The sequence below is a fragment of the Talpa europaea genome, assembly GCF_964194135.1.
Source record: "Talpa europaea genome assembly, chromosome: 11".
NCBI classification, from domain to species: Eukaryota; Metazoa; Chordata; class Mammalia; order Eulipotyphla; family Talpidae; genus Talpa; species Talpa europaea.
In genome coordinates, this window is record NC_140078.1 from 96,924,408 (window position 1) to 96,941,116 (window position 16,709).

Below are 16,709 nucleotides of genomic sequence, written 5' to 3' on the forward strand. Positions count from 1 at the left end.
CGTCCCGGCGAGCGCAGCCGGGTCCGGTACCTGCGGGCCTTCGCTGGCCCGACTGTGACTGCGCCCAGAAAACAGGCTCCCGCCAACACACACTTTCCATTATCCACATGCCCCCCGCCCCAACGTGTAAACACAACCTCCCAACAAGCCACCTGGAGCCTATTCTGCTCCAACCTGACTTTGATCGATCCTGACTTTGTCCTCGTTTATGAAACACCTGTTTCTCTGCCCTCCTGGATGCGCTGGTTCCGGGGATCTGCTGTGCCTGCCCTAGAGTGGGTCCCATCCTGAGGCTGGGATGCTTTCGGGTGCTTTTTGATCAGGATCTGATGGACACAGCTTCTTTCCTCCCAAGCCCACCCACTCCCTGACCTTCCCTCACCTAGAGACACCTTTCAGATCCCCCAGGGCAGGTTTAAAGGAAAATAATCAGCATTTTTGGAGCTCTTAGCTGGAGTTAGTACTGGTCCCATTCAAAAGTGAGGTATCTGAAGCTCAGCTTAACTGGGTTAGCTCTAAGAGACTTCCCTTCCCTTCTAATCTCTCCGGCTACTCCACTTTCTCCGCTCTAAGCAATCCATGGCTAGGTGTTCACAACTTACAAATATCAACTTGTTCATTACCTGGCCTCTGTGAAGGCAAGCACAACGCCCAGCCCCACACTTGTGGAATGCTCAAATATGGTTGGGAGACACCAAGCAGACATAAATACAATCAAATCTACACCTGTCCTGGGTCTCCCCAACTGCAAGTTCAACTTCTGGAGGGCCAGGCAGCTGGCAGGTCTGGGGAGTCGGGAAATTTCAGATCACTAATGCTGGGAGGTGGGGGCATTATCTTGTGCCTTTTTCAAGGCATTATCTTGTGCCTTTCATTTTGAAGGGGCTGGTGCAAAGGTACTGATGATGAGCTTTATTCCCAGATGGAGAAACTGAGATGGGGAAGGTGACGGTGAAGGAAAAGGACTGGCTGGCCCAGCCCACAGCACAGAAACTGTTAGAGGGCAGCTCCAATACAAAACAGGTGGCCTGACTGTGGGTCCTCACCCGTGTGCTGAATAGCCTGCTGCAGGCATACACAAAAGGTTAATTAAAAGATTTATTCACAAGGGAAGGGGAAATGAGGAAATGTACAACCCAGGGAGAAAAGTGGGAGATAAAGTCTTAAATGCGTCCTACCTGATCTGCCGATCTGGAATCCCAAATGGCACTCTGAGAGCTGGCCGCGAGCCACCAGCCGTGAAGCCAGGAGGCAAGCGAGAGAGAGACCCCCAGGCCCACGTGTCTGGTTTTTATACCAAACCTGGCTGCTTAACTCCACCCTCAGGTCCCAGCCACCTTCCCTTTGGTGGTGATGGGATTTGTCTTTCCCAATGTCCTGATGGCTTTAGTCTGGAGTGGGGGTGGAGCCCACAAAGCCTGTATGGGATTAGCGCAGGACATCCTTTCCCCCTAACAATTGGATGGTCCCCAGAGTCAGTTTAGCGCACCAGGGTGCCCAGGCAAGGGGTCAGGCAGGCATCTGGTGTCCCTCATTGCCCATCTCCACAGCCCTCTTCTTTGCTTCTGATATTTTCTTTTTTTTTTTTTATAGAGGCATGTTTTATTTATTTGTTTATTTGTTTGTTTGTTTTGTTTATACATGCACTGGGTACAGTCAGAAGCGCGGGAGGGTGAGAGAATTCACCAGAGCCAGAGCGGGGAGCAGAGCAGGCAGAAGGACCGAAGTACACTGCTGAGGGGAGCAGCGGGCGGCAGGAGAGGTCTGCGCGCCATGTGGGACCCTCCTCAGGTGGCCGGGGAGCAGCCGGGGATCGAACCGGCGCCGCAGAGGCCGCGGGCAGCTTCGCAACCCAGCGCTCAACCGCTGCGCCACTGGAGAGGCCCTGATATTTTCTTTACTACATTAAAAACGAGGACAGAAGAGGGGAAAGTTCAGCAAATCACATATGTACAAGGTTTTAGTAGCCACGCTCTATAAAAGAACTCTTACAACTCAACAATAAAAAGGCAAATCACCCAATTGAAAAAATGGGCAAAGGATCTGGGCAGACATTTCTCCTGAGAAGATATACAAACGGCTAATAAGCACATGAAAAGATGTTCAACATCACTAGTCATTAGGGAAATGCAAATCAAAACCACAGTGAGATACCAACTCACACCCACTAGGATTGCTAGAATCAAGATGGACAAAAACACCTACACAAAGAGGGTTCTGGAAGGAGAAGATCACTGAGCCACACTGCTCAGAGGCTGCAGCACATCCTGCATCCTAGTTGGGGGTGGGTACAAGGGAGCTGGGAGGGAATAGGGTTGAAATAGTCCGTTGTTGGGGTGGGGGGTAGGAAGAAAACTCCCACCCCAGCTTGAACTATCCTCTAAAAATAGACTGCAATAAACGGAGCCAAGAGAATTCCCTAGGCCAGCTGCTAGAATACTCCAGACACAGGCTTCAACAGTCTCAGACCCGGATTCTCCAAGAATTCCAGGCACTTCTCCAGGCCCAAAGCCTTGCTGCCCGCCAGGATGGTCTTGGCGTCATGGTTCTGGCTGGGATTTAGAAGACAGGGGTTGAATTTCCCTGTTAGCATTTGAAATACCAGAGGGTGAAGTCCCTGGAAACCAAATGTCTCTTAATTCTCTGGTTTTGCTTTATCTTCCCGTAAATTGTGCCTCTACCTTCTGCTCAGTTAACTGCTCTGCAGATGAATAATTTAGGGAATCATTAGGTAAGTGAGAGAAGTCCAGCCTGGAGAGGCAGAGAAACCACGTTTTTGTTTTTTGTTTTGTTTTGTTTTGTCTTGTCCTGCTGAAATGACCAGACTGAATAGAATTCTTACGTGTACCATTTGGGCAAATTGCTTAGGTTTCTGAGTCTCAGTTCCTTTAAAGGTAAAGTGTGACTTATCAGTCACCTCTACCCTGGCTAACTCACCTTGCCATTTATTTTAATTTAGCAACAATTTATTAGTGCTTCTTCTGTGCCCAACTTCTGAAGCCTCGGGGGGTGGGGGGACCAAGTGCTGTGATAAGTATCCCCCAGAATGGTGTTAGGACAGTCTGGAGGAAGAAGCCTTTAACTCTGTTCCATGAGAGGCTCCAAAGATGATGGCATATTTGGGCTGGGTCTTGAGGAATGAACCCATGTATAGGATTGTAGGGTGGGATAAAGTCATGAAAACATTTACTTCTACTGTATCATTCTGGATTTCAGTCCTGAACCGCTACCTTTGGTTTGTTTCACAAGCCACTACCCAACTTCATTCCCTTGCCTCAAGCCTCTGGCTTCGGCAGCCTCCTGTCTTGCCACAGCCTCCTTGCTTTCTCTCAGCCAGACACCTTGCGTCCCCCAAAGCCCAGCTTCGCAGCCCTTCTCTCAGAGCTGTCAGGAAAAAGCTCCATGTGGCCAGACTCTGGGTCATCTCTCCAGCCCTCACCTTGTCATGCTTCCCTCCATGCGGGCCACGCCTCCAACAACCCTAAATTTTCAGACCCGACAGTGTCTGGCTCAGGGCTAGGCCTTTGGGTTTTGGCTTTCAATATCACTTTTCCTTGATCTTAACAGTCAAATAACTCTGTACCTGCTCACTCATGGATTGTTGGTGCAAGGAGGGCTGGGCCTAAGTCCTTCTCTGCAGCACCCCCGTGCCTACTACAGAGCCTGGGACACAGAAGTGCTCAGCTGCTGACTAAATCAAAGGACTGAGAGGCATCTCTGACCCACTGTCAGTTCTTTTTTAAATATAGTTTTACTGGAAAAGAGGCATGCTTATTTACATATTGTCTGGGGATACTTTTGTGCTAGGACCACAAAGTTGCAGTTACAACAGAGCTGTTTACAAAGCCTAAACAATTTATATCTAACCTTCCAGAGAAACTTTGTCAACCTTGAAATAAATGAAGCTCCTCTTAGCTTCATTTTCACAGGGCTCTGGCTACTCTGGCAAATGCCCTGCTGGTTCAGATCCCCCAGGGTCTCAACTTGGGCAAGGTCTGGAAGAGCAGAATCCAAGTGTTAAGAGGGAAGATGGTGATTGAAATGTTAGGGCCAGTTCAGGCGACCTTTAGACAAGATGGCCATAAAATGGGACAATTTGCGATTAGGAACAAATCCTACAGTGCTGCCTGCCTGAGTACTGACCCACGTCCAAGGATATTAGTCGCTTGGAACAACACAAAATAAGGAGGAAACACACACTGTCCCTCTGTGTGCAGCTGAGGGAGTTGGTTAAGAAAACTGGGGTACACCCATCAATGGAGGAGGGGAGGGCAGCGTTATACACCCTTACAGGAAAAGATCTGAGCTGTGACATTGTGATAAAAAGTCCGGGAAAAAATGAAATGGATTTACAATAAACACAGCTGCAGTGTGGCCATAGGCCGCTTCTTAAAGGAGCCCCAAGAAACAGGTGCTGGGGTTGTCTCTTGAAAGGGAAACAGCGGCTCCAGAGATTACTGCCGATAGGCCTCTGCCCTCTGGAGTCTAGCTGGTATAGCAGTGGGAAGGGGGATGGGGGACTTTTCACTCTGCCCTCTTAAAGTGCTAGAAAACGTAAGCAAGTGTTTATTACCTTAAAAAATGAAATAAATCAATCTAATACGTGGTAACGTAAGGTTAACTAGCATCTCCTAGGCCTGCCAGAGGCAGTCCACTAAGACCCCGGGTAATTCCACATTGTGCTTAAGCTGACTCGTGGGCCACCCCAGATTCTTTGTGTTTTGAGCAGGTTCTGTCTTACTGACAACCATGAAAATCAATTGGAGTTGCCTTGCAGCCTGTTCTCAGGGTCTGCTGATCATTAACGTACTACTCTTCACAACACTGAAATGAACATTGCCACATCATGGCCAGCATGCTGGGTCCAGGAAGAAGCTCTGTGATCACCCCAGCAGCCCAACCCCTCATTTTATAGACAAGGACACTGAGGCCCTGACAGAGGGTGTATGGTCAGGTATCAGAAGCAAGGACATTGGCCCAGGCGTCCTGCCTCCCAGGCCACAGAGCTACACTGCCTGGTGGACACCAGGGACGTGGGTAGGACAGCACTCGCCCTGGCACAGGCACGTTTAGGGTCCCAGACAGGATGGAGGTGATTCCTGTGAATGTTGGATGCCATGAAAAACCAGAGGCAGCTGCACAGAATATACAATTCCTTAGAATGACACCTCAGGAGAGCTCGTCGGCCCCCCGGGAGAGAGATTTTCTTGATTAATAAAGCTGTTCTTATGAAGTTCCAGATGAGTTTTTTCCATTTCAATCATTTTTAATAGAAATCACTTGCAGGGCCTCCCTGGCAGCACAAGGGGTTCAGTCTCAGCACTATGAAACTAGGGGCAGCCACTGCAGCATGAGTTTGATCCCCGGCCAGGGAGGTGACCCACATGGCACAGCAGACCTCTCCTGTCTCGCCCACTGCTCCTCTCAGCAGTGTATTTCAGAAGATCTGCCTGTTCTGTTGCCCACTCTTGTCTCTGGTAAATCCTCTCACCCTCCCCCCACACCTCTGGCCTACAACCCAGTTCTTGTTGGCTGTGCCTCAGGCTGAGCAGGGAAGCACCCTCCTCTCTAGGCCCTTGTGAACAATGGGCAGGCAGCATCAGGTAGCGGTGTCTCCTGGCTCAAAGTCCTATAACTAGGGAGATTAACAAGGTGAATTTTACGGTCTTGGGCCAGATCATAAATAAATAAACATAAATCTAAAATCAAAATCATAAATCTGCAAATCACAGACTTTCCTAATCTTACTAAACAAAGCAAGATAAGTGACCTTGGGGTGACTTAACTGGGGAGTTGGCGTAGGGATGTTTACCCTGAACCAGAAAGCTAACCCTGGTTTTCCTCTTTGACCATTTACCTGACTGCCTGGGTTGTTATTCAGCCCCTGACTCTCTTTCCAATCTCATTCCCATCTGCTGTCTCTACGGTAGAGCTAGTCCCAGAATGCACACTGCACTTTTCTGTTCCAGTGCCTTTGCTAATGTGGTTCCCACTTTCTGGGTTACCCTCTTCATCTGCTTGGCAACCTTCCACTCAACCTTCAAGGCCCAGTCCCTAGGACCCCACCCCCCAGGCAAAGCAAGAAGCCCTCACCCAGATTTCAGGGCAGAGGCAACAGCTCTCCGCCCACTCTCCTGGAGGTGGGGTGTGGATGTAGCCACTGTTCCATGTAACTGGCCACCAGGGGATTGAGTCCCAATCACAACAAAACTCAACTGTGCCTGGGTTAACCAAGGCCTGGCCCAAGACAGTAAAATTAATCTTGTTAATCTCCCTAATTGTAGAACTTTGAGCCAGAAGGAGGCACCACTATCCGGTGATACCTGCCCATTGTTCACTAGGGGCCTGAGGCCTAGAAAGGAGGGTGCTCCCCTGCTCAGCCTGGGGCACAGCCAAGAACTGGTCATCTGACTTCCTTTCCACAGCTCTGTCCCCTCTGCTCTGATAACGAAGCCACAGAGAGAGGGGACAGTCTTGGTTTGAGGAGTAAGGAGGCTGCTTTCCCCATCTTTAAGTGAATGATAAAAATTAGAAGCAGTTGTTTTGCTAGCAGTTGACAAATGAGTTAACACAGCCTGGGAGGGCATGGCAAAGGCCCTCGGGGGGGTTGTCACAACAGAACCACATAGACAGGACACAGGGTCAGGTGCAAGGAGAAATGAAACCCTGCACTGTTATGGGGTAGCTCGATGGGAGTTCTGTAAAACCTACCACATGATGGGAGCTCAGCAGTGACTAATGAAATGAACAAACTAGTCAGGCACGGTCACTTCCTCTAAGAAGCCCTTCTAGCCTGCATCCCCAGAACACTCCATGTCTCCAGGTCCCGATGCCCACTGCAATCCCTGCCACACAGCAGGTGTGGTTCGTTATGAAAGTGAAGAAAGGTAATGAGGTGGTGGTGGCCGCAGGTCAGAATGTGCTCACCCCATCCCTCCCCAGCCTGTGGGGCCTGTGGGTGTACCCCATCCCTTGGGTCCTTTTGCTGGCCCCAGCCAGGTCAGCTGGGCTGCCAGCCCTCGAGTCCGGGGGGCAGGGCCCTCGGAGAACAGATCTAGGGCTTCTGAAGTGTGACTACTTGAGTTATGAGTCTATTCAAGTGGATGGGAAATGGCCGTTTGCCGGTCTTCTTGCAGGATTTAAAGGGCTTGCTTGATAACATCAGGAAGAAAAGGAGAAGACTTAGCTGAGCAGCGATCTTCACTAGTGGAGGGCTCCTCCCTGAACCCCCTCCAATCACTCTGTTTATGACACTTCCTACTGGGGTGCCCTTCTAGTCCCTGGATATATTCAAAGCACGCCCCATTTCAGCCCCACACTCAACCCACCTTCCCCTGGCTGGAAGCCCAGGAAGCTACCACCCGATCCTCAGGGACGATGGGGGACGACAAGTGATGTTTACAGTGGTGGCTTCAGCCCTTCTCAGGACTGCTCTAGGAAAGGGGCTCCAGATTGTCCCAAGTCTGCCCCACTCTGCCTTGGCCAGCACCCACTCTCTGTGCCCCAGGTGGGGCACAGGCCACCTTACTCTGGGGTGTCCAGCCAGTTTGCATGTACATATAGCACCCCAGTGTGGCCTCTGCTTCTTGGGCCTTCATGTCTTCACCAGCTTGGCCATGATATCTGTAACTGCCTGGCCAGACCGGGTGCCCAGCAGGCCTTAGAGCCTGGAAGAGCCTGCCCCTACTCTACTATGGCCCTGCACCCTGCCCAGGTCTCAAGCACAGGCAGAGGTGTCAATGCTTGTTGACAGAGGAAGCTCCCTTTCGGAGGCCACATCCCAGGGCAGGAAGGCCCCAGCCTGGGCCATCCCCTGGCATCTAACCCCAGCTCTGCCCACGGTATGCCATCTGACATCTTGGGCAAGTGGTTGGTCTCTCTGAGCCTACTCCCCAAGCCACTGTAGCCTCTTCCACAAGTCTAGGGTGTGGGGAGTGTGGTTATGACCGACTGCTCTCAACAGGCGCTTCTCCTGGAGCACATACTCTGGGTCAGCACCTTACAGTCATCACATTTAATCCCCAGCAAGCCTCCATCTCACAGACAGCTCAGAGAGGTCGAGTTCCTTACCTAACAGCGCACACCCTGGGTGACCAGGGCCTGGAGCGCAGGCCTTTCTGGTTCTCAAACCATGAAGGTCATGAAGCTAGACCTGCCCCTTCTTCCCCTAGGAGGTGTGAGTCGAGTGCAGATTCTGTGTTAAACACTTTGCCGTGTCATCTCCTTTAAACCTTACAAAGACCCTCTAAGGCTATTATTAGCCTCAGCTTATCGCTTGGAAAAATAAACTGAGAAAGGATAAGGAATTCGTTGAAGGGCAAAGGGCTAATAAGTGAAAGACTGGAGCCCAGGTCTGAGCCCCAGGTCTATGCTGATCCAAGAAGACAGGATCCTACAGGAGCCCAGCTGGCCTCCTGGCTGACACCATGCAAATAACAAAAGCAAAAACAGCCGTCCCCGCCCCCACAAGCTGTAGAGTCTGCTCCCTGATAGGCTCTGCGGCCTTGGACATTGGTCTCTGTGACCCTCTGCTTCCTCTTCTGTCAAAAAACAGCAGAGAACAGTGCACATGGCCGAGGCAGTTATAAAGAATTGATGAGGGGCTAAGTGCTGGGCTCTGATGGAGCCTGCCCACTAACCTGCACTCACTAGGCTCCAGGACCTCACTCACAAATCTCAATGCTTTTTGCTCTACTGTCTTCCGGGGTGCCCCACTGCCCCTTTGGGATGGAGTGTGCTGGGGAAAAGCAGAAGGCAGCAGTGGTGAGTGCCGGGGAAGGGCTTGAAGCTTCTGCCAGTTCTGCTGCTGCTGTGCTAAGCGAGGGCAAATTGGGGAGGTGGCCTTGCCCTTCCCCAGCTGCCCACATCCTCTCCACTCCTCTCTCAACAAGCCCATGCCGGGCTGGAGCCCACACTCAGAGAGCCCCTTGTAAGGAGACTCTGGGAGCTTGGGACTGGGGATGAGTCAAGTTCTTGGGTTCCCAGGCTCAACCCCAGGCCTACAGTCCCTGAGAGTGACGGCTCCCCCTCGCCAAGGGCCCCGAGAAACCACACACATTTTCGACCATGCCTAGTACTTGAAGGAACTTGTTAGGCAAAGATATTACTAAAAAGAGGCATACCTTTGGCAAAGCAAAAGACCGTCCCTGACATACTTGGGTTTCCTTCCTAGTAGTTTGCTTAAAATGGAGCCTTTCTGCATTAAAGGGATTGGGGGAAAGTGAGGGAACTTAGATAAAACAGCCAGAGAGGGGGGGCCTCCCCGGTGGCGCAGCAGTTGAGCGCTGGGTTGCGAAGCTGCCCGTGGCCTCTGCGGCGCCGGTTCGATCCCCGGCTGCTCCCCGGCCACCAGAGGAGGGTCCCACATGGCGCGCAGACCTCTCCTGCCGCCCGCTGCTCCCCTCAGCAGTGTACTTCGGTCCTTCTGCCTGCTCTGCTCCCCGCTCTGGCTCTGGTGAATTCTCTCACCCTCCCGCGCTTCTGACTGTACCCAGTGCTTGTATAAATAAATAAATAAATAAATAAACAAACACATAAATAAATAAATAAATCTTTAAAAAAAAAAAAAAACAGCCAGAGAGGGCGGCACGGGCTTGCTCAGCTGCAGAGAATTCATGGACTTCCTTTGCCAGGATTCCTGGTGCCAGGGCTGGGCCCACACTGACGGGGCTGAAAGGGAAGGAGCTGGCTTACTCTTAAGGGTGCGTTCAAATGGCAGAATGGCCGCGACGGGGTGCCAAGCCCAGGCCCTGGTGGCCCACTACGGTAATAAAAAGATGTGCTCATTAATAACAAATGCCTGGGATGCCTATTTTTCGAATGGATGCTGTTAAGTGCTCCGAAAACAATGGCTTCTCTTAAGTGGGTTAAATATTCCCCTCAGCAACCTTCTTTATGCTATTGATTTAAACACCTTCCTATGTCCCACTGGAAGAATTCAACTAACCTGACTCTGACGATTTGGAATTGAGGTACGCTAAGGGTGGCATCTGATTCAGTATTTGAAGAACTCAATGATAAGGACCTTGGCTTTTCTGAATGTGTTCAACGACTGCCCCCACATTTATTATCAGGTACTATGTGCCGGGCACCGAATGGACATCTCCGAGGACACAGGTCCTATCCTGGGGAAGCTCAGGGAGTCAGGAAGGCAGGCAACTAGAAAATAGGGTATCAGGCCTATTCCCACCCCAGTTCACATAATCCTAACAGTTTGCATCCCAGTTTATCACAGAGGCCCTGAAGCCCAGACAGGCAAAGTCATTTGCTCAGACACAGAAGCTGGAAATGATGGAGATTAGAACCCAGGTACACAGGAGCTCAGCCTGGGCTCTCTCCACTCCACTGTGATTCTCCAAGTGTGGTCCCAGGCACTGCAGCAGTTGCAGTCCCAGCTGGGTATTCCTAGAAATGCAGTTTCTCCAAGTGATTCAGATGCCTGCTGCAGGAAGCAGGGGCACCAAAGGGAGGGATCAATGCAATCACAGGGGCAACCCGGCACTGAGGCAGGAATGACTGTGAGCTGGTGTGGTGGCCATCAGGGAAAGCTTCCTGGAGGAGGAGGCACCTGTCTTGGGCTCTGTGGCATATCTGAGAAATCACTGGGTGCCCACAAGAAAGGCACCCCAGGTATAGGGTGCAGTATATATGTGGAGAGCAGCGTGGGGATGGATGAGTGTGAGAATGAGATCAGAGGATGGAGCTTTGTCCTGTGTGTGTGTGTACAGTGGATGGAAGCCACACAAGGGACCTGGGTTTATTTCCTGCGGTAGTTTTCCCAGTGGCCACATAGGCCTGTGTATCAATTAATACTATCCTTTACATCAGGAAATTGTATATCTGCTCCATCAATGAAAAATCAGGCTCACTGAACATAAATCAAATTTCCTATAAAAACACATCACCAAAAGCAAAGCACTGTTATAAAATCCTGCCTGGATCCCATTATCAGCAGAAGCCTGAGGCCTGCTCTGTCTTTGCAGAGATTAGCGAGCAGAGAGAATCCATGTCACAGAAGGCAGCCATGAAATAGAAGGAGGCTTTTAATATCCCGATAGGGAATGAGATAAGATATATTGCTAAGCGGGGGGGAAAAAAGTAAGGTGAAGAATGCTGTATGTGGGTAAAAACAGAAGGCAGGCGGGGCACACACAGGCCCACGCAGGAATGTCTAGTTAGGCCCTGGGAGGGGGCCGGGAGGGTGGCTCGTGGTGCAGTCTCTCCTTTGGTGCCTTAAACCGCTGACTCATGTGACTATACTGCCGCCTATAAAATAACAGAGTACAATAAGCCTCCTTAAGCAATAAAGAAGCATTAGTGACGTTAGCAGGTCAGCACTTTGGTCTGCGAGTCCTGAACATCTGTAGGGGAATAGCTTTTTCTTGTTTCCCTCTGATGTATTCCTCATCCCCGAATGCTGAACCTGACTCACCCGGAATCATTGCATGTCCCACCTCTAACGTGAGTCTCACCCACCCTGTTGGTGGAAACAGGGATCTAAGAATATACTTTTTGCAACAGGAAATCATACCCTCAAGCATAGAATGACTTCGCTGTCACCTCAGCCCTAGAGGGCGGCCTGGGCCAGCAGGACCCAAGGGGGTCTCAAGGTCCAGTCCCCTTCCCCTGGGAACAAGACTTGCGTTGTCCCCCCACAGTGTACCCCCTGCATCGCAAGGAGAGGATAGGTCTGAGTGGCAGGTAGCTGCACCTTGACCTGTGCTACCTCATAGGAGCAGTTATCAAGTCCCAATATTTGGTTCACTGGAGACCGAGACACACAGGGACACCCATGGCCAGCCTGGAGGGCCATGGTGGTGCAGAGTGGGGTTCCAACCCATGGGCCAAGGCACTGGCAACAAAGTCTAGGAGCCTCTGAGCCAAGCTGGGCTGGTAAGAGACTCTGACCCTGTGAAAGAAGGGTTTGACCTTGACACCTAAACCTGAAGCCATCCCCACAAGCATCCTTTCTACAACACAGTTTCCATAAATGACTGTAATTTATGTGTTAATAGCAAAGATATCAAGGTTTGGAACCCCTGGAGTGTTAGAAATGCAATTTGTAATTACAAGCACACAACAATTTGTTCAACATGTCAGCTGGGTCTGCAGTAATTATTACCCTGGTTAAGGGTAACCCGCATTTAATACACTGCTCTGCGCGGGGAGGGAGAGCCAGGGAGTGGAGTGCTGGGCTTGGACCTGGCTGTTTTCCTTGAGGCCACTTCCCCTTTAGGGATCCCTCTCAGTGAGCCTCATCCTCATGGGAGGCCTTGCTGGTAGGCACCTGAGCAGGGACAGTGGGCACTGCTTTTCAGGAGTTCTACGTGGATCCTGCCGCCTGCCCCGACTTGTTTCCATCTTTCCTGGACTGTCTGGTAACAAAAGCTACCTTCCAGAAAATTCCCTCTTGCTTTAGTCCGCCAGTGTGGTGCATGTTGCATGCAACTCAGGTTCTCATTCCTGCCCTCTGGCCCCGAGTGACCACCACAGGCCCATGAAGGGGGAGGTGAGCTATGCCAGCAGTGGCAGCCAGTGCCATTGCTGGTGTCACAATTCTGCACCAGGTGCTCCATGGGGCTCATCAGGGGTCTGCCACCCTCCCAACTGCAGAGAAGGGACAGAGGACTAGAATGACTGAGTGCAATATGGTCCACAGACGTGGGGAGCTGAGCTCTGACACTGGTGGGCGCTCCATGCCACAGGTCTTGCCTCTCTAGTTGGAGAGGGAACTTCTTCACTCAACACGTGTTGGCTGCTCTGCATGAGCCCCAGAGAGAGGTGTGGGCACCACAGTAGAGCAGGGACTCCCAGGCTCTGAAGGTCTCCTGGGTGCCAGGCCATGTCAGGGCTACCATGGGCTGGCACTCCCTGTGCACTCTACCCTGCTGGGAGGCTAGGACTTCTTGCATTTTCCTGACCCAGGCTGGGGGAGCTGAGCTCTGGATCTAAGCTCTCCAGCTCCAGCCCCCAAGCTCTAACCCCTCAAAGCGTGGGTTCTACCAGCTGTCTCTAGGTCGGGCCTGGTGACAAATTTAGCTAGGCTTACAAAGACCGCTCAGGGCACAGCTGGCGAGTGGTCCTCCAGAGGGATGAAAGACAGTGGTGGCAACTGCCGGCGGGAGCCACAGAACCAGCAGTCTGGATGCCCCTTGGGGTATGGGTGCGGAGTGGGGGAAGCTTGGCCAGGTGCTGTCCCGACCAGAGCAGAGTCCCCCTTGGAGACTCACTGGGCTGGTCCCCCTGGGCCAGCCCACCTGCCACCGCTGGGGGCCTGGCGCCACCTGGTGCCTGGCTGGAGAACTGCAGTCTGACCCTGCCGCTTCAAGACAGGCCCCCTTGGGGCATTTCCCCAAAGGGGTGTCTGAGATGTCTCTGAACCCTACTCTAAATGTCCGCATTCAAACCTCCTTGCTCCTGACCGCACAACCTATGACACCCTATCCCCAGCCCCGCCTTGTACCGAGAGAGAACTGCAGGGCCAATAAGGAGGGGTGGGACTCACACCCAATTTCACTGACATTTCAACTACCATCGCTAATACCTCAAACCCTAACTCCTTGGTGCTAGAGAAATAAGCACCAAGCTCTTTGCCACACACACAAGCTCCTTTATACGAGGCCTCAGCATGGCTCCGTCCTTCCCCTCCGCTCCAGCCTCAGACCCAGCCAGTTAGCTCCTGCCCAGGGCCTCTGCACTGCCAGGTCCCTCTGCAGGGCACATGTCTCTCACTTTTTGCCACCTTAACCCAGACTCGGCCTTCACGCCTGAGCTTCTTCAGGGAAGTCTTGCCTGAGCTCACAGGCCTCCCGAGCAGTTCCTCCCAGCACCTGGCTAACGCTGTTCAGGAGGCATTTCTCTCCCTCCACTGGACAGCAATGTGAAGAGGAGGGTCGTGACTCGCCTCTTATTTCCAGCCCCAGCGCAGCTCCCGGCATGTCCTAGGCGCTCGAGAAATATTTGTAGATGAAGTGAATTATGTCTGGTTGATGGGAGTCCCTGTGAGTGGCACACACCTCTCCAAGGGCCAGACACAGAGGTGAGCTCTGGGTCTGCACAGAAGTGTCCTGGCCAGAGGTGGACAGCCAGGAAAAACCAGAGCTGAGATGTGGAATTATGCCTGTTTTGAACCAAGTCATCTGAGGCCCCTGAGAACAGGTACACGGACCCAGCTAGGAATGCCTATTCAAATTCACAAGGATGGAGGACTTTGTTAGGAGTTCCCTTTCCTCAAAGGCTACCAGCAGAGCCTCTGGAGGGGGATTCTAGAAAATTACCCCAGGTAAATGGTGAGCAGACCCCACCCCCGTACCTCGCTCTTTGGGGGCTGTTCAAGACTGGTCTCTGTGTGTTTATAAAGGGCGCCCTCTTCTGGTGGACAGGGTCCTTTAGACCTGCAGCCTGGCAGAGCCAACTCCCATCTGCTAACTCCTCTTGTGCAGTGCACAAGTCGAAAATCTGTACACTGGCAGCGACTGGAGTTGTGCCCCACTGTGCCCCTGAGCCCCTGCCCCCCTCCCAAAGCCAACAGTGGACCCAGTCTTCCTCTGAGGGGGCAGGGCCCTTCTGATGAGGGCTTGTCATGCACGTAGGACATGCGGCCACATGCAGCCACCTGTCACTTTCCTTTCTCAGACTCTGAGAGGGGTAAAGCCCTGCCCCCAGGCTTCTGGGAGGTTTACGTGGCAGAGATAAATGCTGGCAAGTCCAGGAATCCCAAGGCCCACAGAGGAAACGTCAGCTGCACTTAGCACTGCCTTTCAGTTGCCTCAAAGCTTAACAGGGAAGCAGTGGACACCTGAGCCCCATCAGGCTCTAGCCCAGGTAGGATGGCTCACGTGTGGCTAGCTGGGGTCCTCAAGAAGACATCTAGGGTCCCCTCACAGAGTCCGCCCTATGCCCTGACTCCCACTCAGTCAGGAGCCCAGAGAAGGCCGGGGCTGGCTCAAGGTCACCCAATGGCCAGCTGGCAGCCAGGCTGGGCTGGAGCCAGGTCCCCAGGCTCCACCCTCTCTCCAGACCCAGATCGCTGGAGCAGGGAGGAGGGAGCTGGTCTCCAACGCAGGCCTTCATCAGGCACAGAGAGACTGTTCTTTACTGCTCAACAAACCCCCTGTTTGCCTGGTGCCAGGCTGCAGCCTCCCTCGAGTCCTGCTGACGAGGAAAATCTGGTGCCAGCGTCCACAAATATGTGCGCCTGCTGGGGGGAGGCGGCAGCTCGGGCATCCTAGCCGAGTGGGTGGATTTAAAGACCCAGAGGAAAGTCACAGGATGGGGAGGAAGCCGCTGGTGTTTTCTTTAACATATGGCAGCAACGGGGCAGTGTGTGGGAGTAGGGGTGGGGCATATGCAGTTGACCCTTGTTACACAGGTTTGAACTGTACTTATGTGTGAATCTGCTTGTAAACAGAGGACGTAAATTTAGGATATCGATAACTATAGCCCAGTGCTGCAAATGTATCTTCTCTTCCTGGTTCTTTTCTTAGGAACATTTGCTTTTCTCTAGCTGACTTTATTGTGAGAATACAGCCTGTAGCACACGTACCGAAGGTGTGTAAGCTGACTGTTTATATCAGCAGTAAGGGTCCAATCAGGCTAGAGGCTGCTTGTAGGTAGGTTCTGGGGGAATCAAGAATTATAGGCAGATTGCTCTGCACTGCACAAGGGTCCACTGTATATACACAGTCTGACTATTTGGGGCCAGATAACTCCTCTACTGCTTTCCATGCTTGCTAGGGGGAGGGGTGCAGGGTCTATGTCGTCCTTACCCGCCACTATTCCCTAAGCAAACACTAAGCCCATAGAGAAAGGGCCCAGGAGGAAGGGAAACAGACAGGAGCTCAGAAATTCAGGGCAGGAAAGGGCCTCAGTTAGGTGCTGAGTTCCCCTTAAAAACCAAAGCTAAGCTGGCCTGAGCGCTTGTGGGGGCAGCACTCAGTTTCCTCATCCAGGAAATGGACAAATCTTCCCAGCCTCGGAGAAGGAAAGATTATCTGAGGGGAGGTGCCTGGTCAGGGAAGGTGCTTGAAACACGCCCACTCCCTTCCCCCTCCCTGGCCTGATGACTTGGTCCTGCCAGGTCAGGCACTGGTCACTGTCTAGGGAGAGGCACCAGGGTCTGGAGGGCAGACTGGAGGCAGGCAGTGACCCCTGACCAGTGAGCAGGTCCTGGACACAGAAGAGGAAGAAGATATCCTCAGAGGGCAGAGTGTGAGTGTGTGTGCATGTGTCTGTGTGTGTGTCAGAGCTCCTGTGAGCTTGCACAGGGGCCAGAGATCAGGCAGGTCCTTGCAGCTGGCACTCTTCCCAGAGGGCCATCCTGGCTCTTGGTTGCCCCAAACTGACCCACATAGAAAAAGTTGGGGGGAAATTTTATTTTCCAGACAGTGGTATCCAGAGCTGGACAGGAAAGACACGGCCAGGGTCTGTGCTGGCCTTCCCTTACCTTGGTCCAGTGACCTGGGTGGGACCCTCTTGCTGCAGCCTCGCTGGCTACTCAGGACTCTCTGGTGGCCACTGAAGATGAGCTCCCTCAGTCCTTCCCGGCCTGGGCAGTGACCATGGCGGGTCATAAGCCCTGAACCCCTGCCTAATCCGCCAGGGCCCAAGTCAGCACTAGCGGACACGTGACCTGACGCAGCCCCACAGACCTGTTTGGCAGGAGCAGCAGCTGGTTGGGTGGAGGAGGGCAGTCTGCCCTGCCCTTGGGG

At 52.5% G+C, this 16,709-nt stretch overlaps 1 protein-coding gene across 3 annotated transcripts in view; it reads right to left on the minus strand.

Moving 5' to 3' along the window:
• The window catches only part of IQSEC1 (IQ motif and Sec7 domain ArfGEF 1), a gene marked incomplete at both ends in the record, with an annotated part of 285,659 nt that overhangs the window by 61,596 nt on the left and 207,354 nt on the right, over positions 1-16,709 (minus strand). The gene's annotated exons all lie outside the window — the stretch shown is intronic.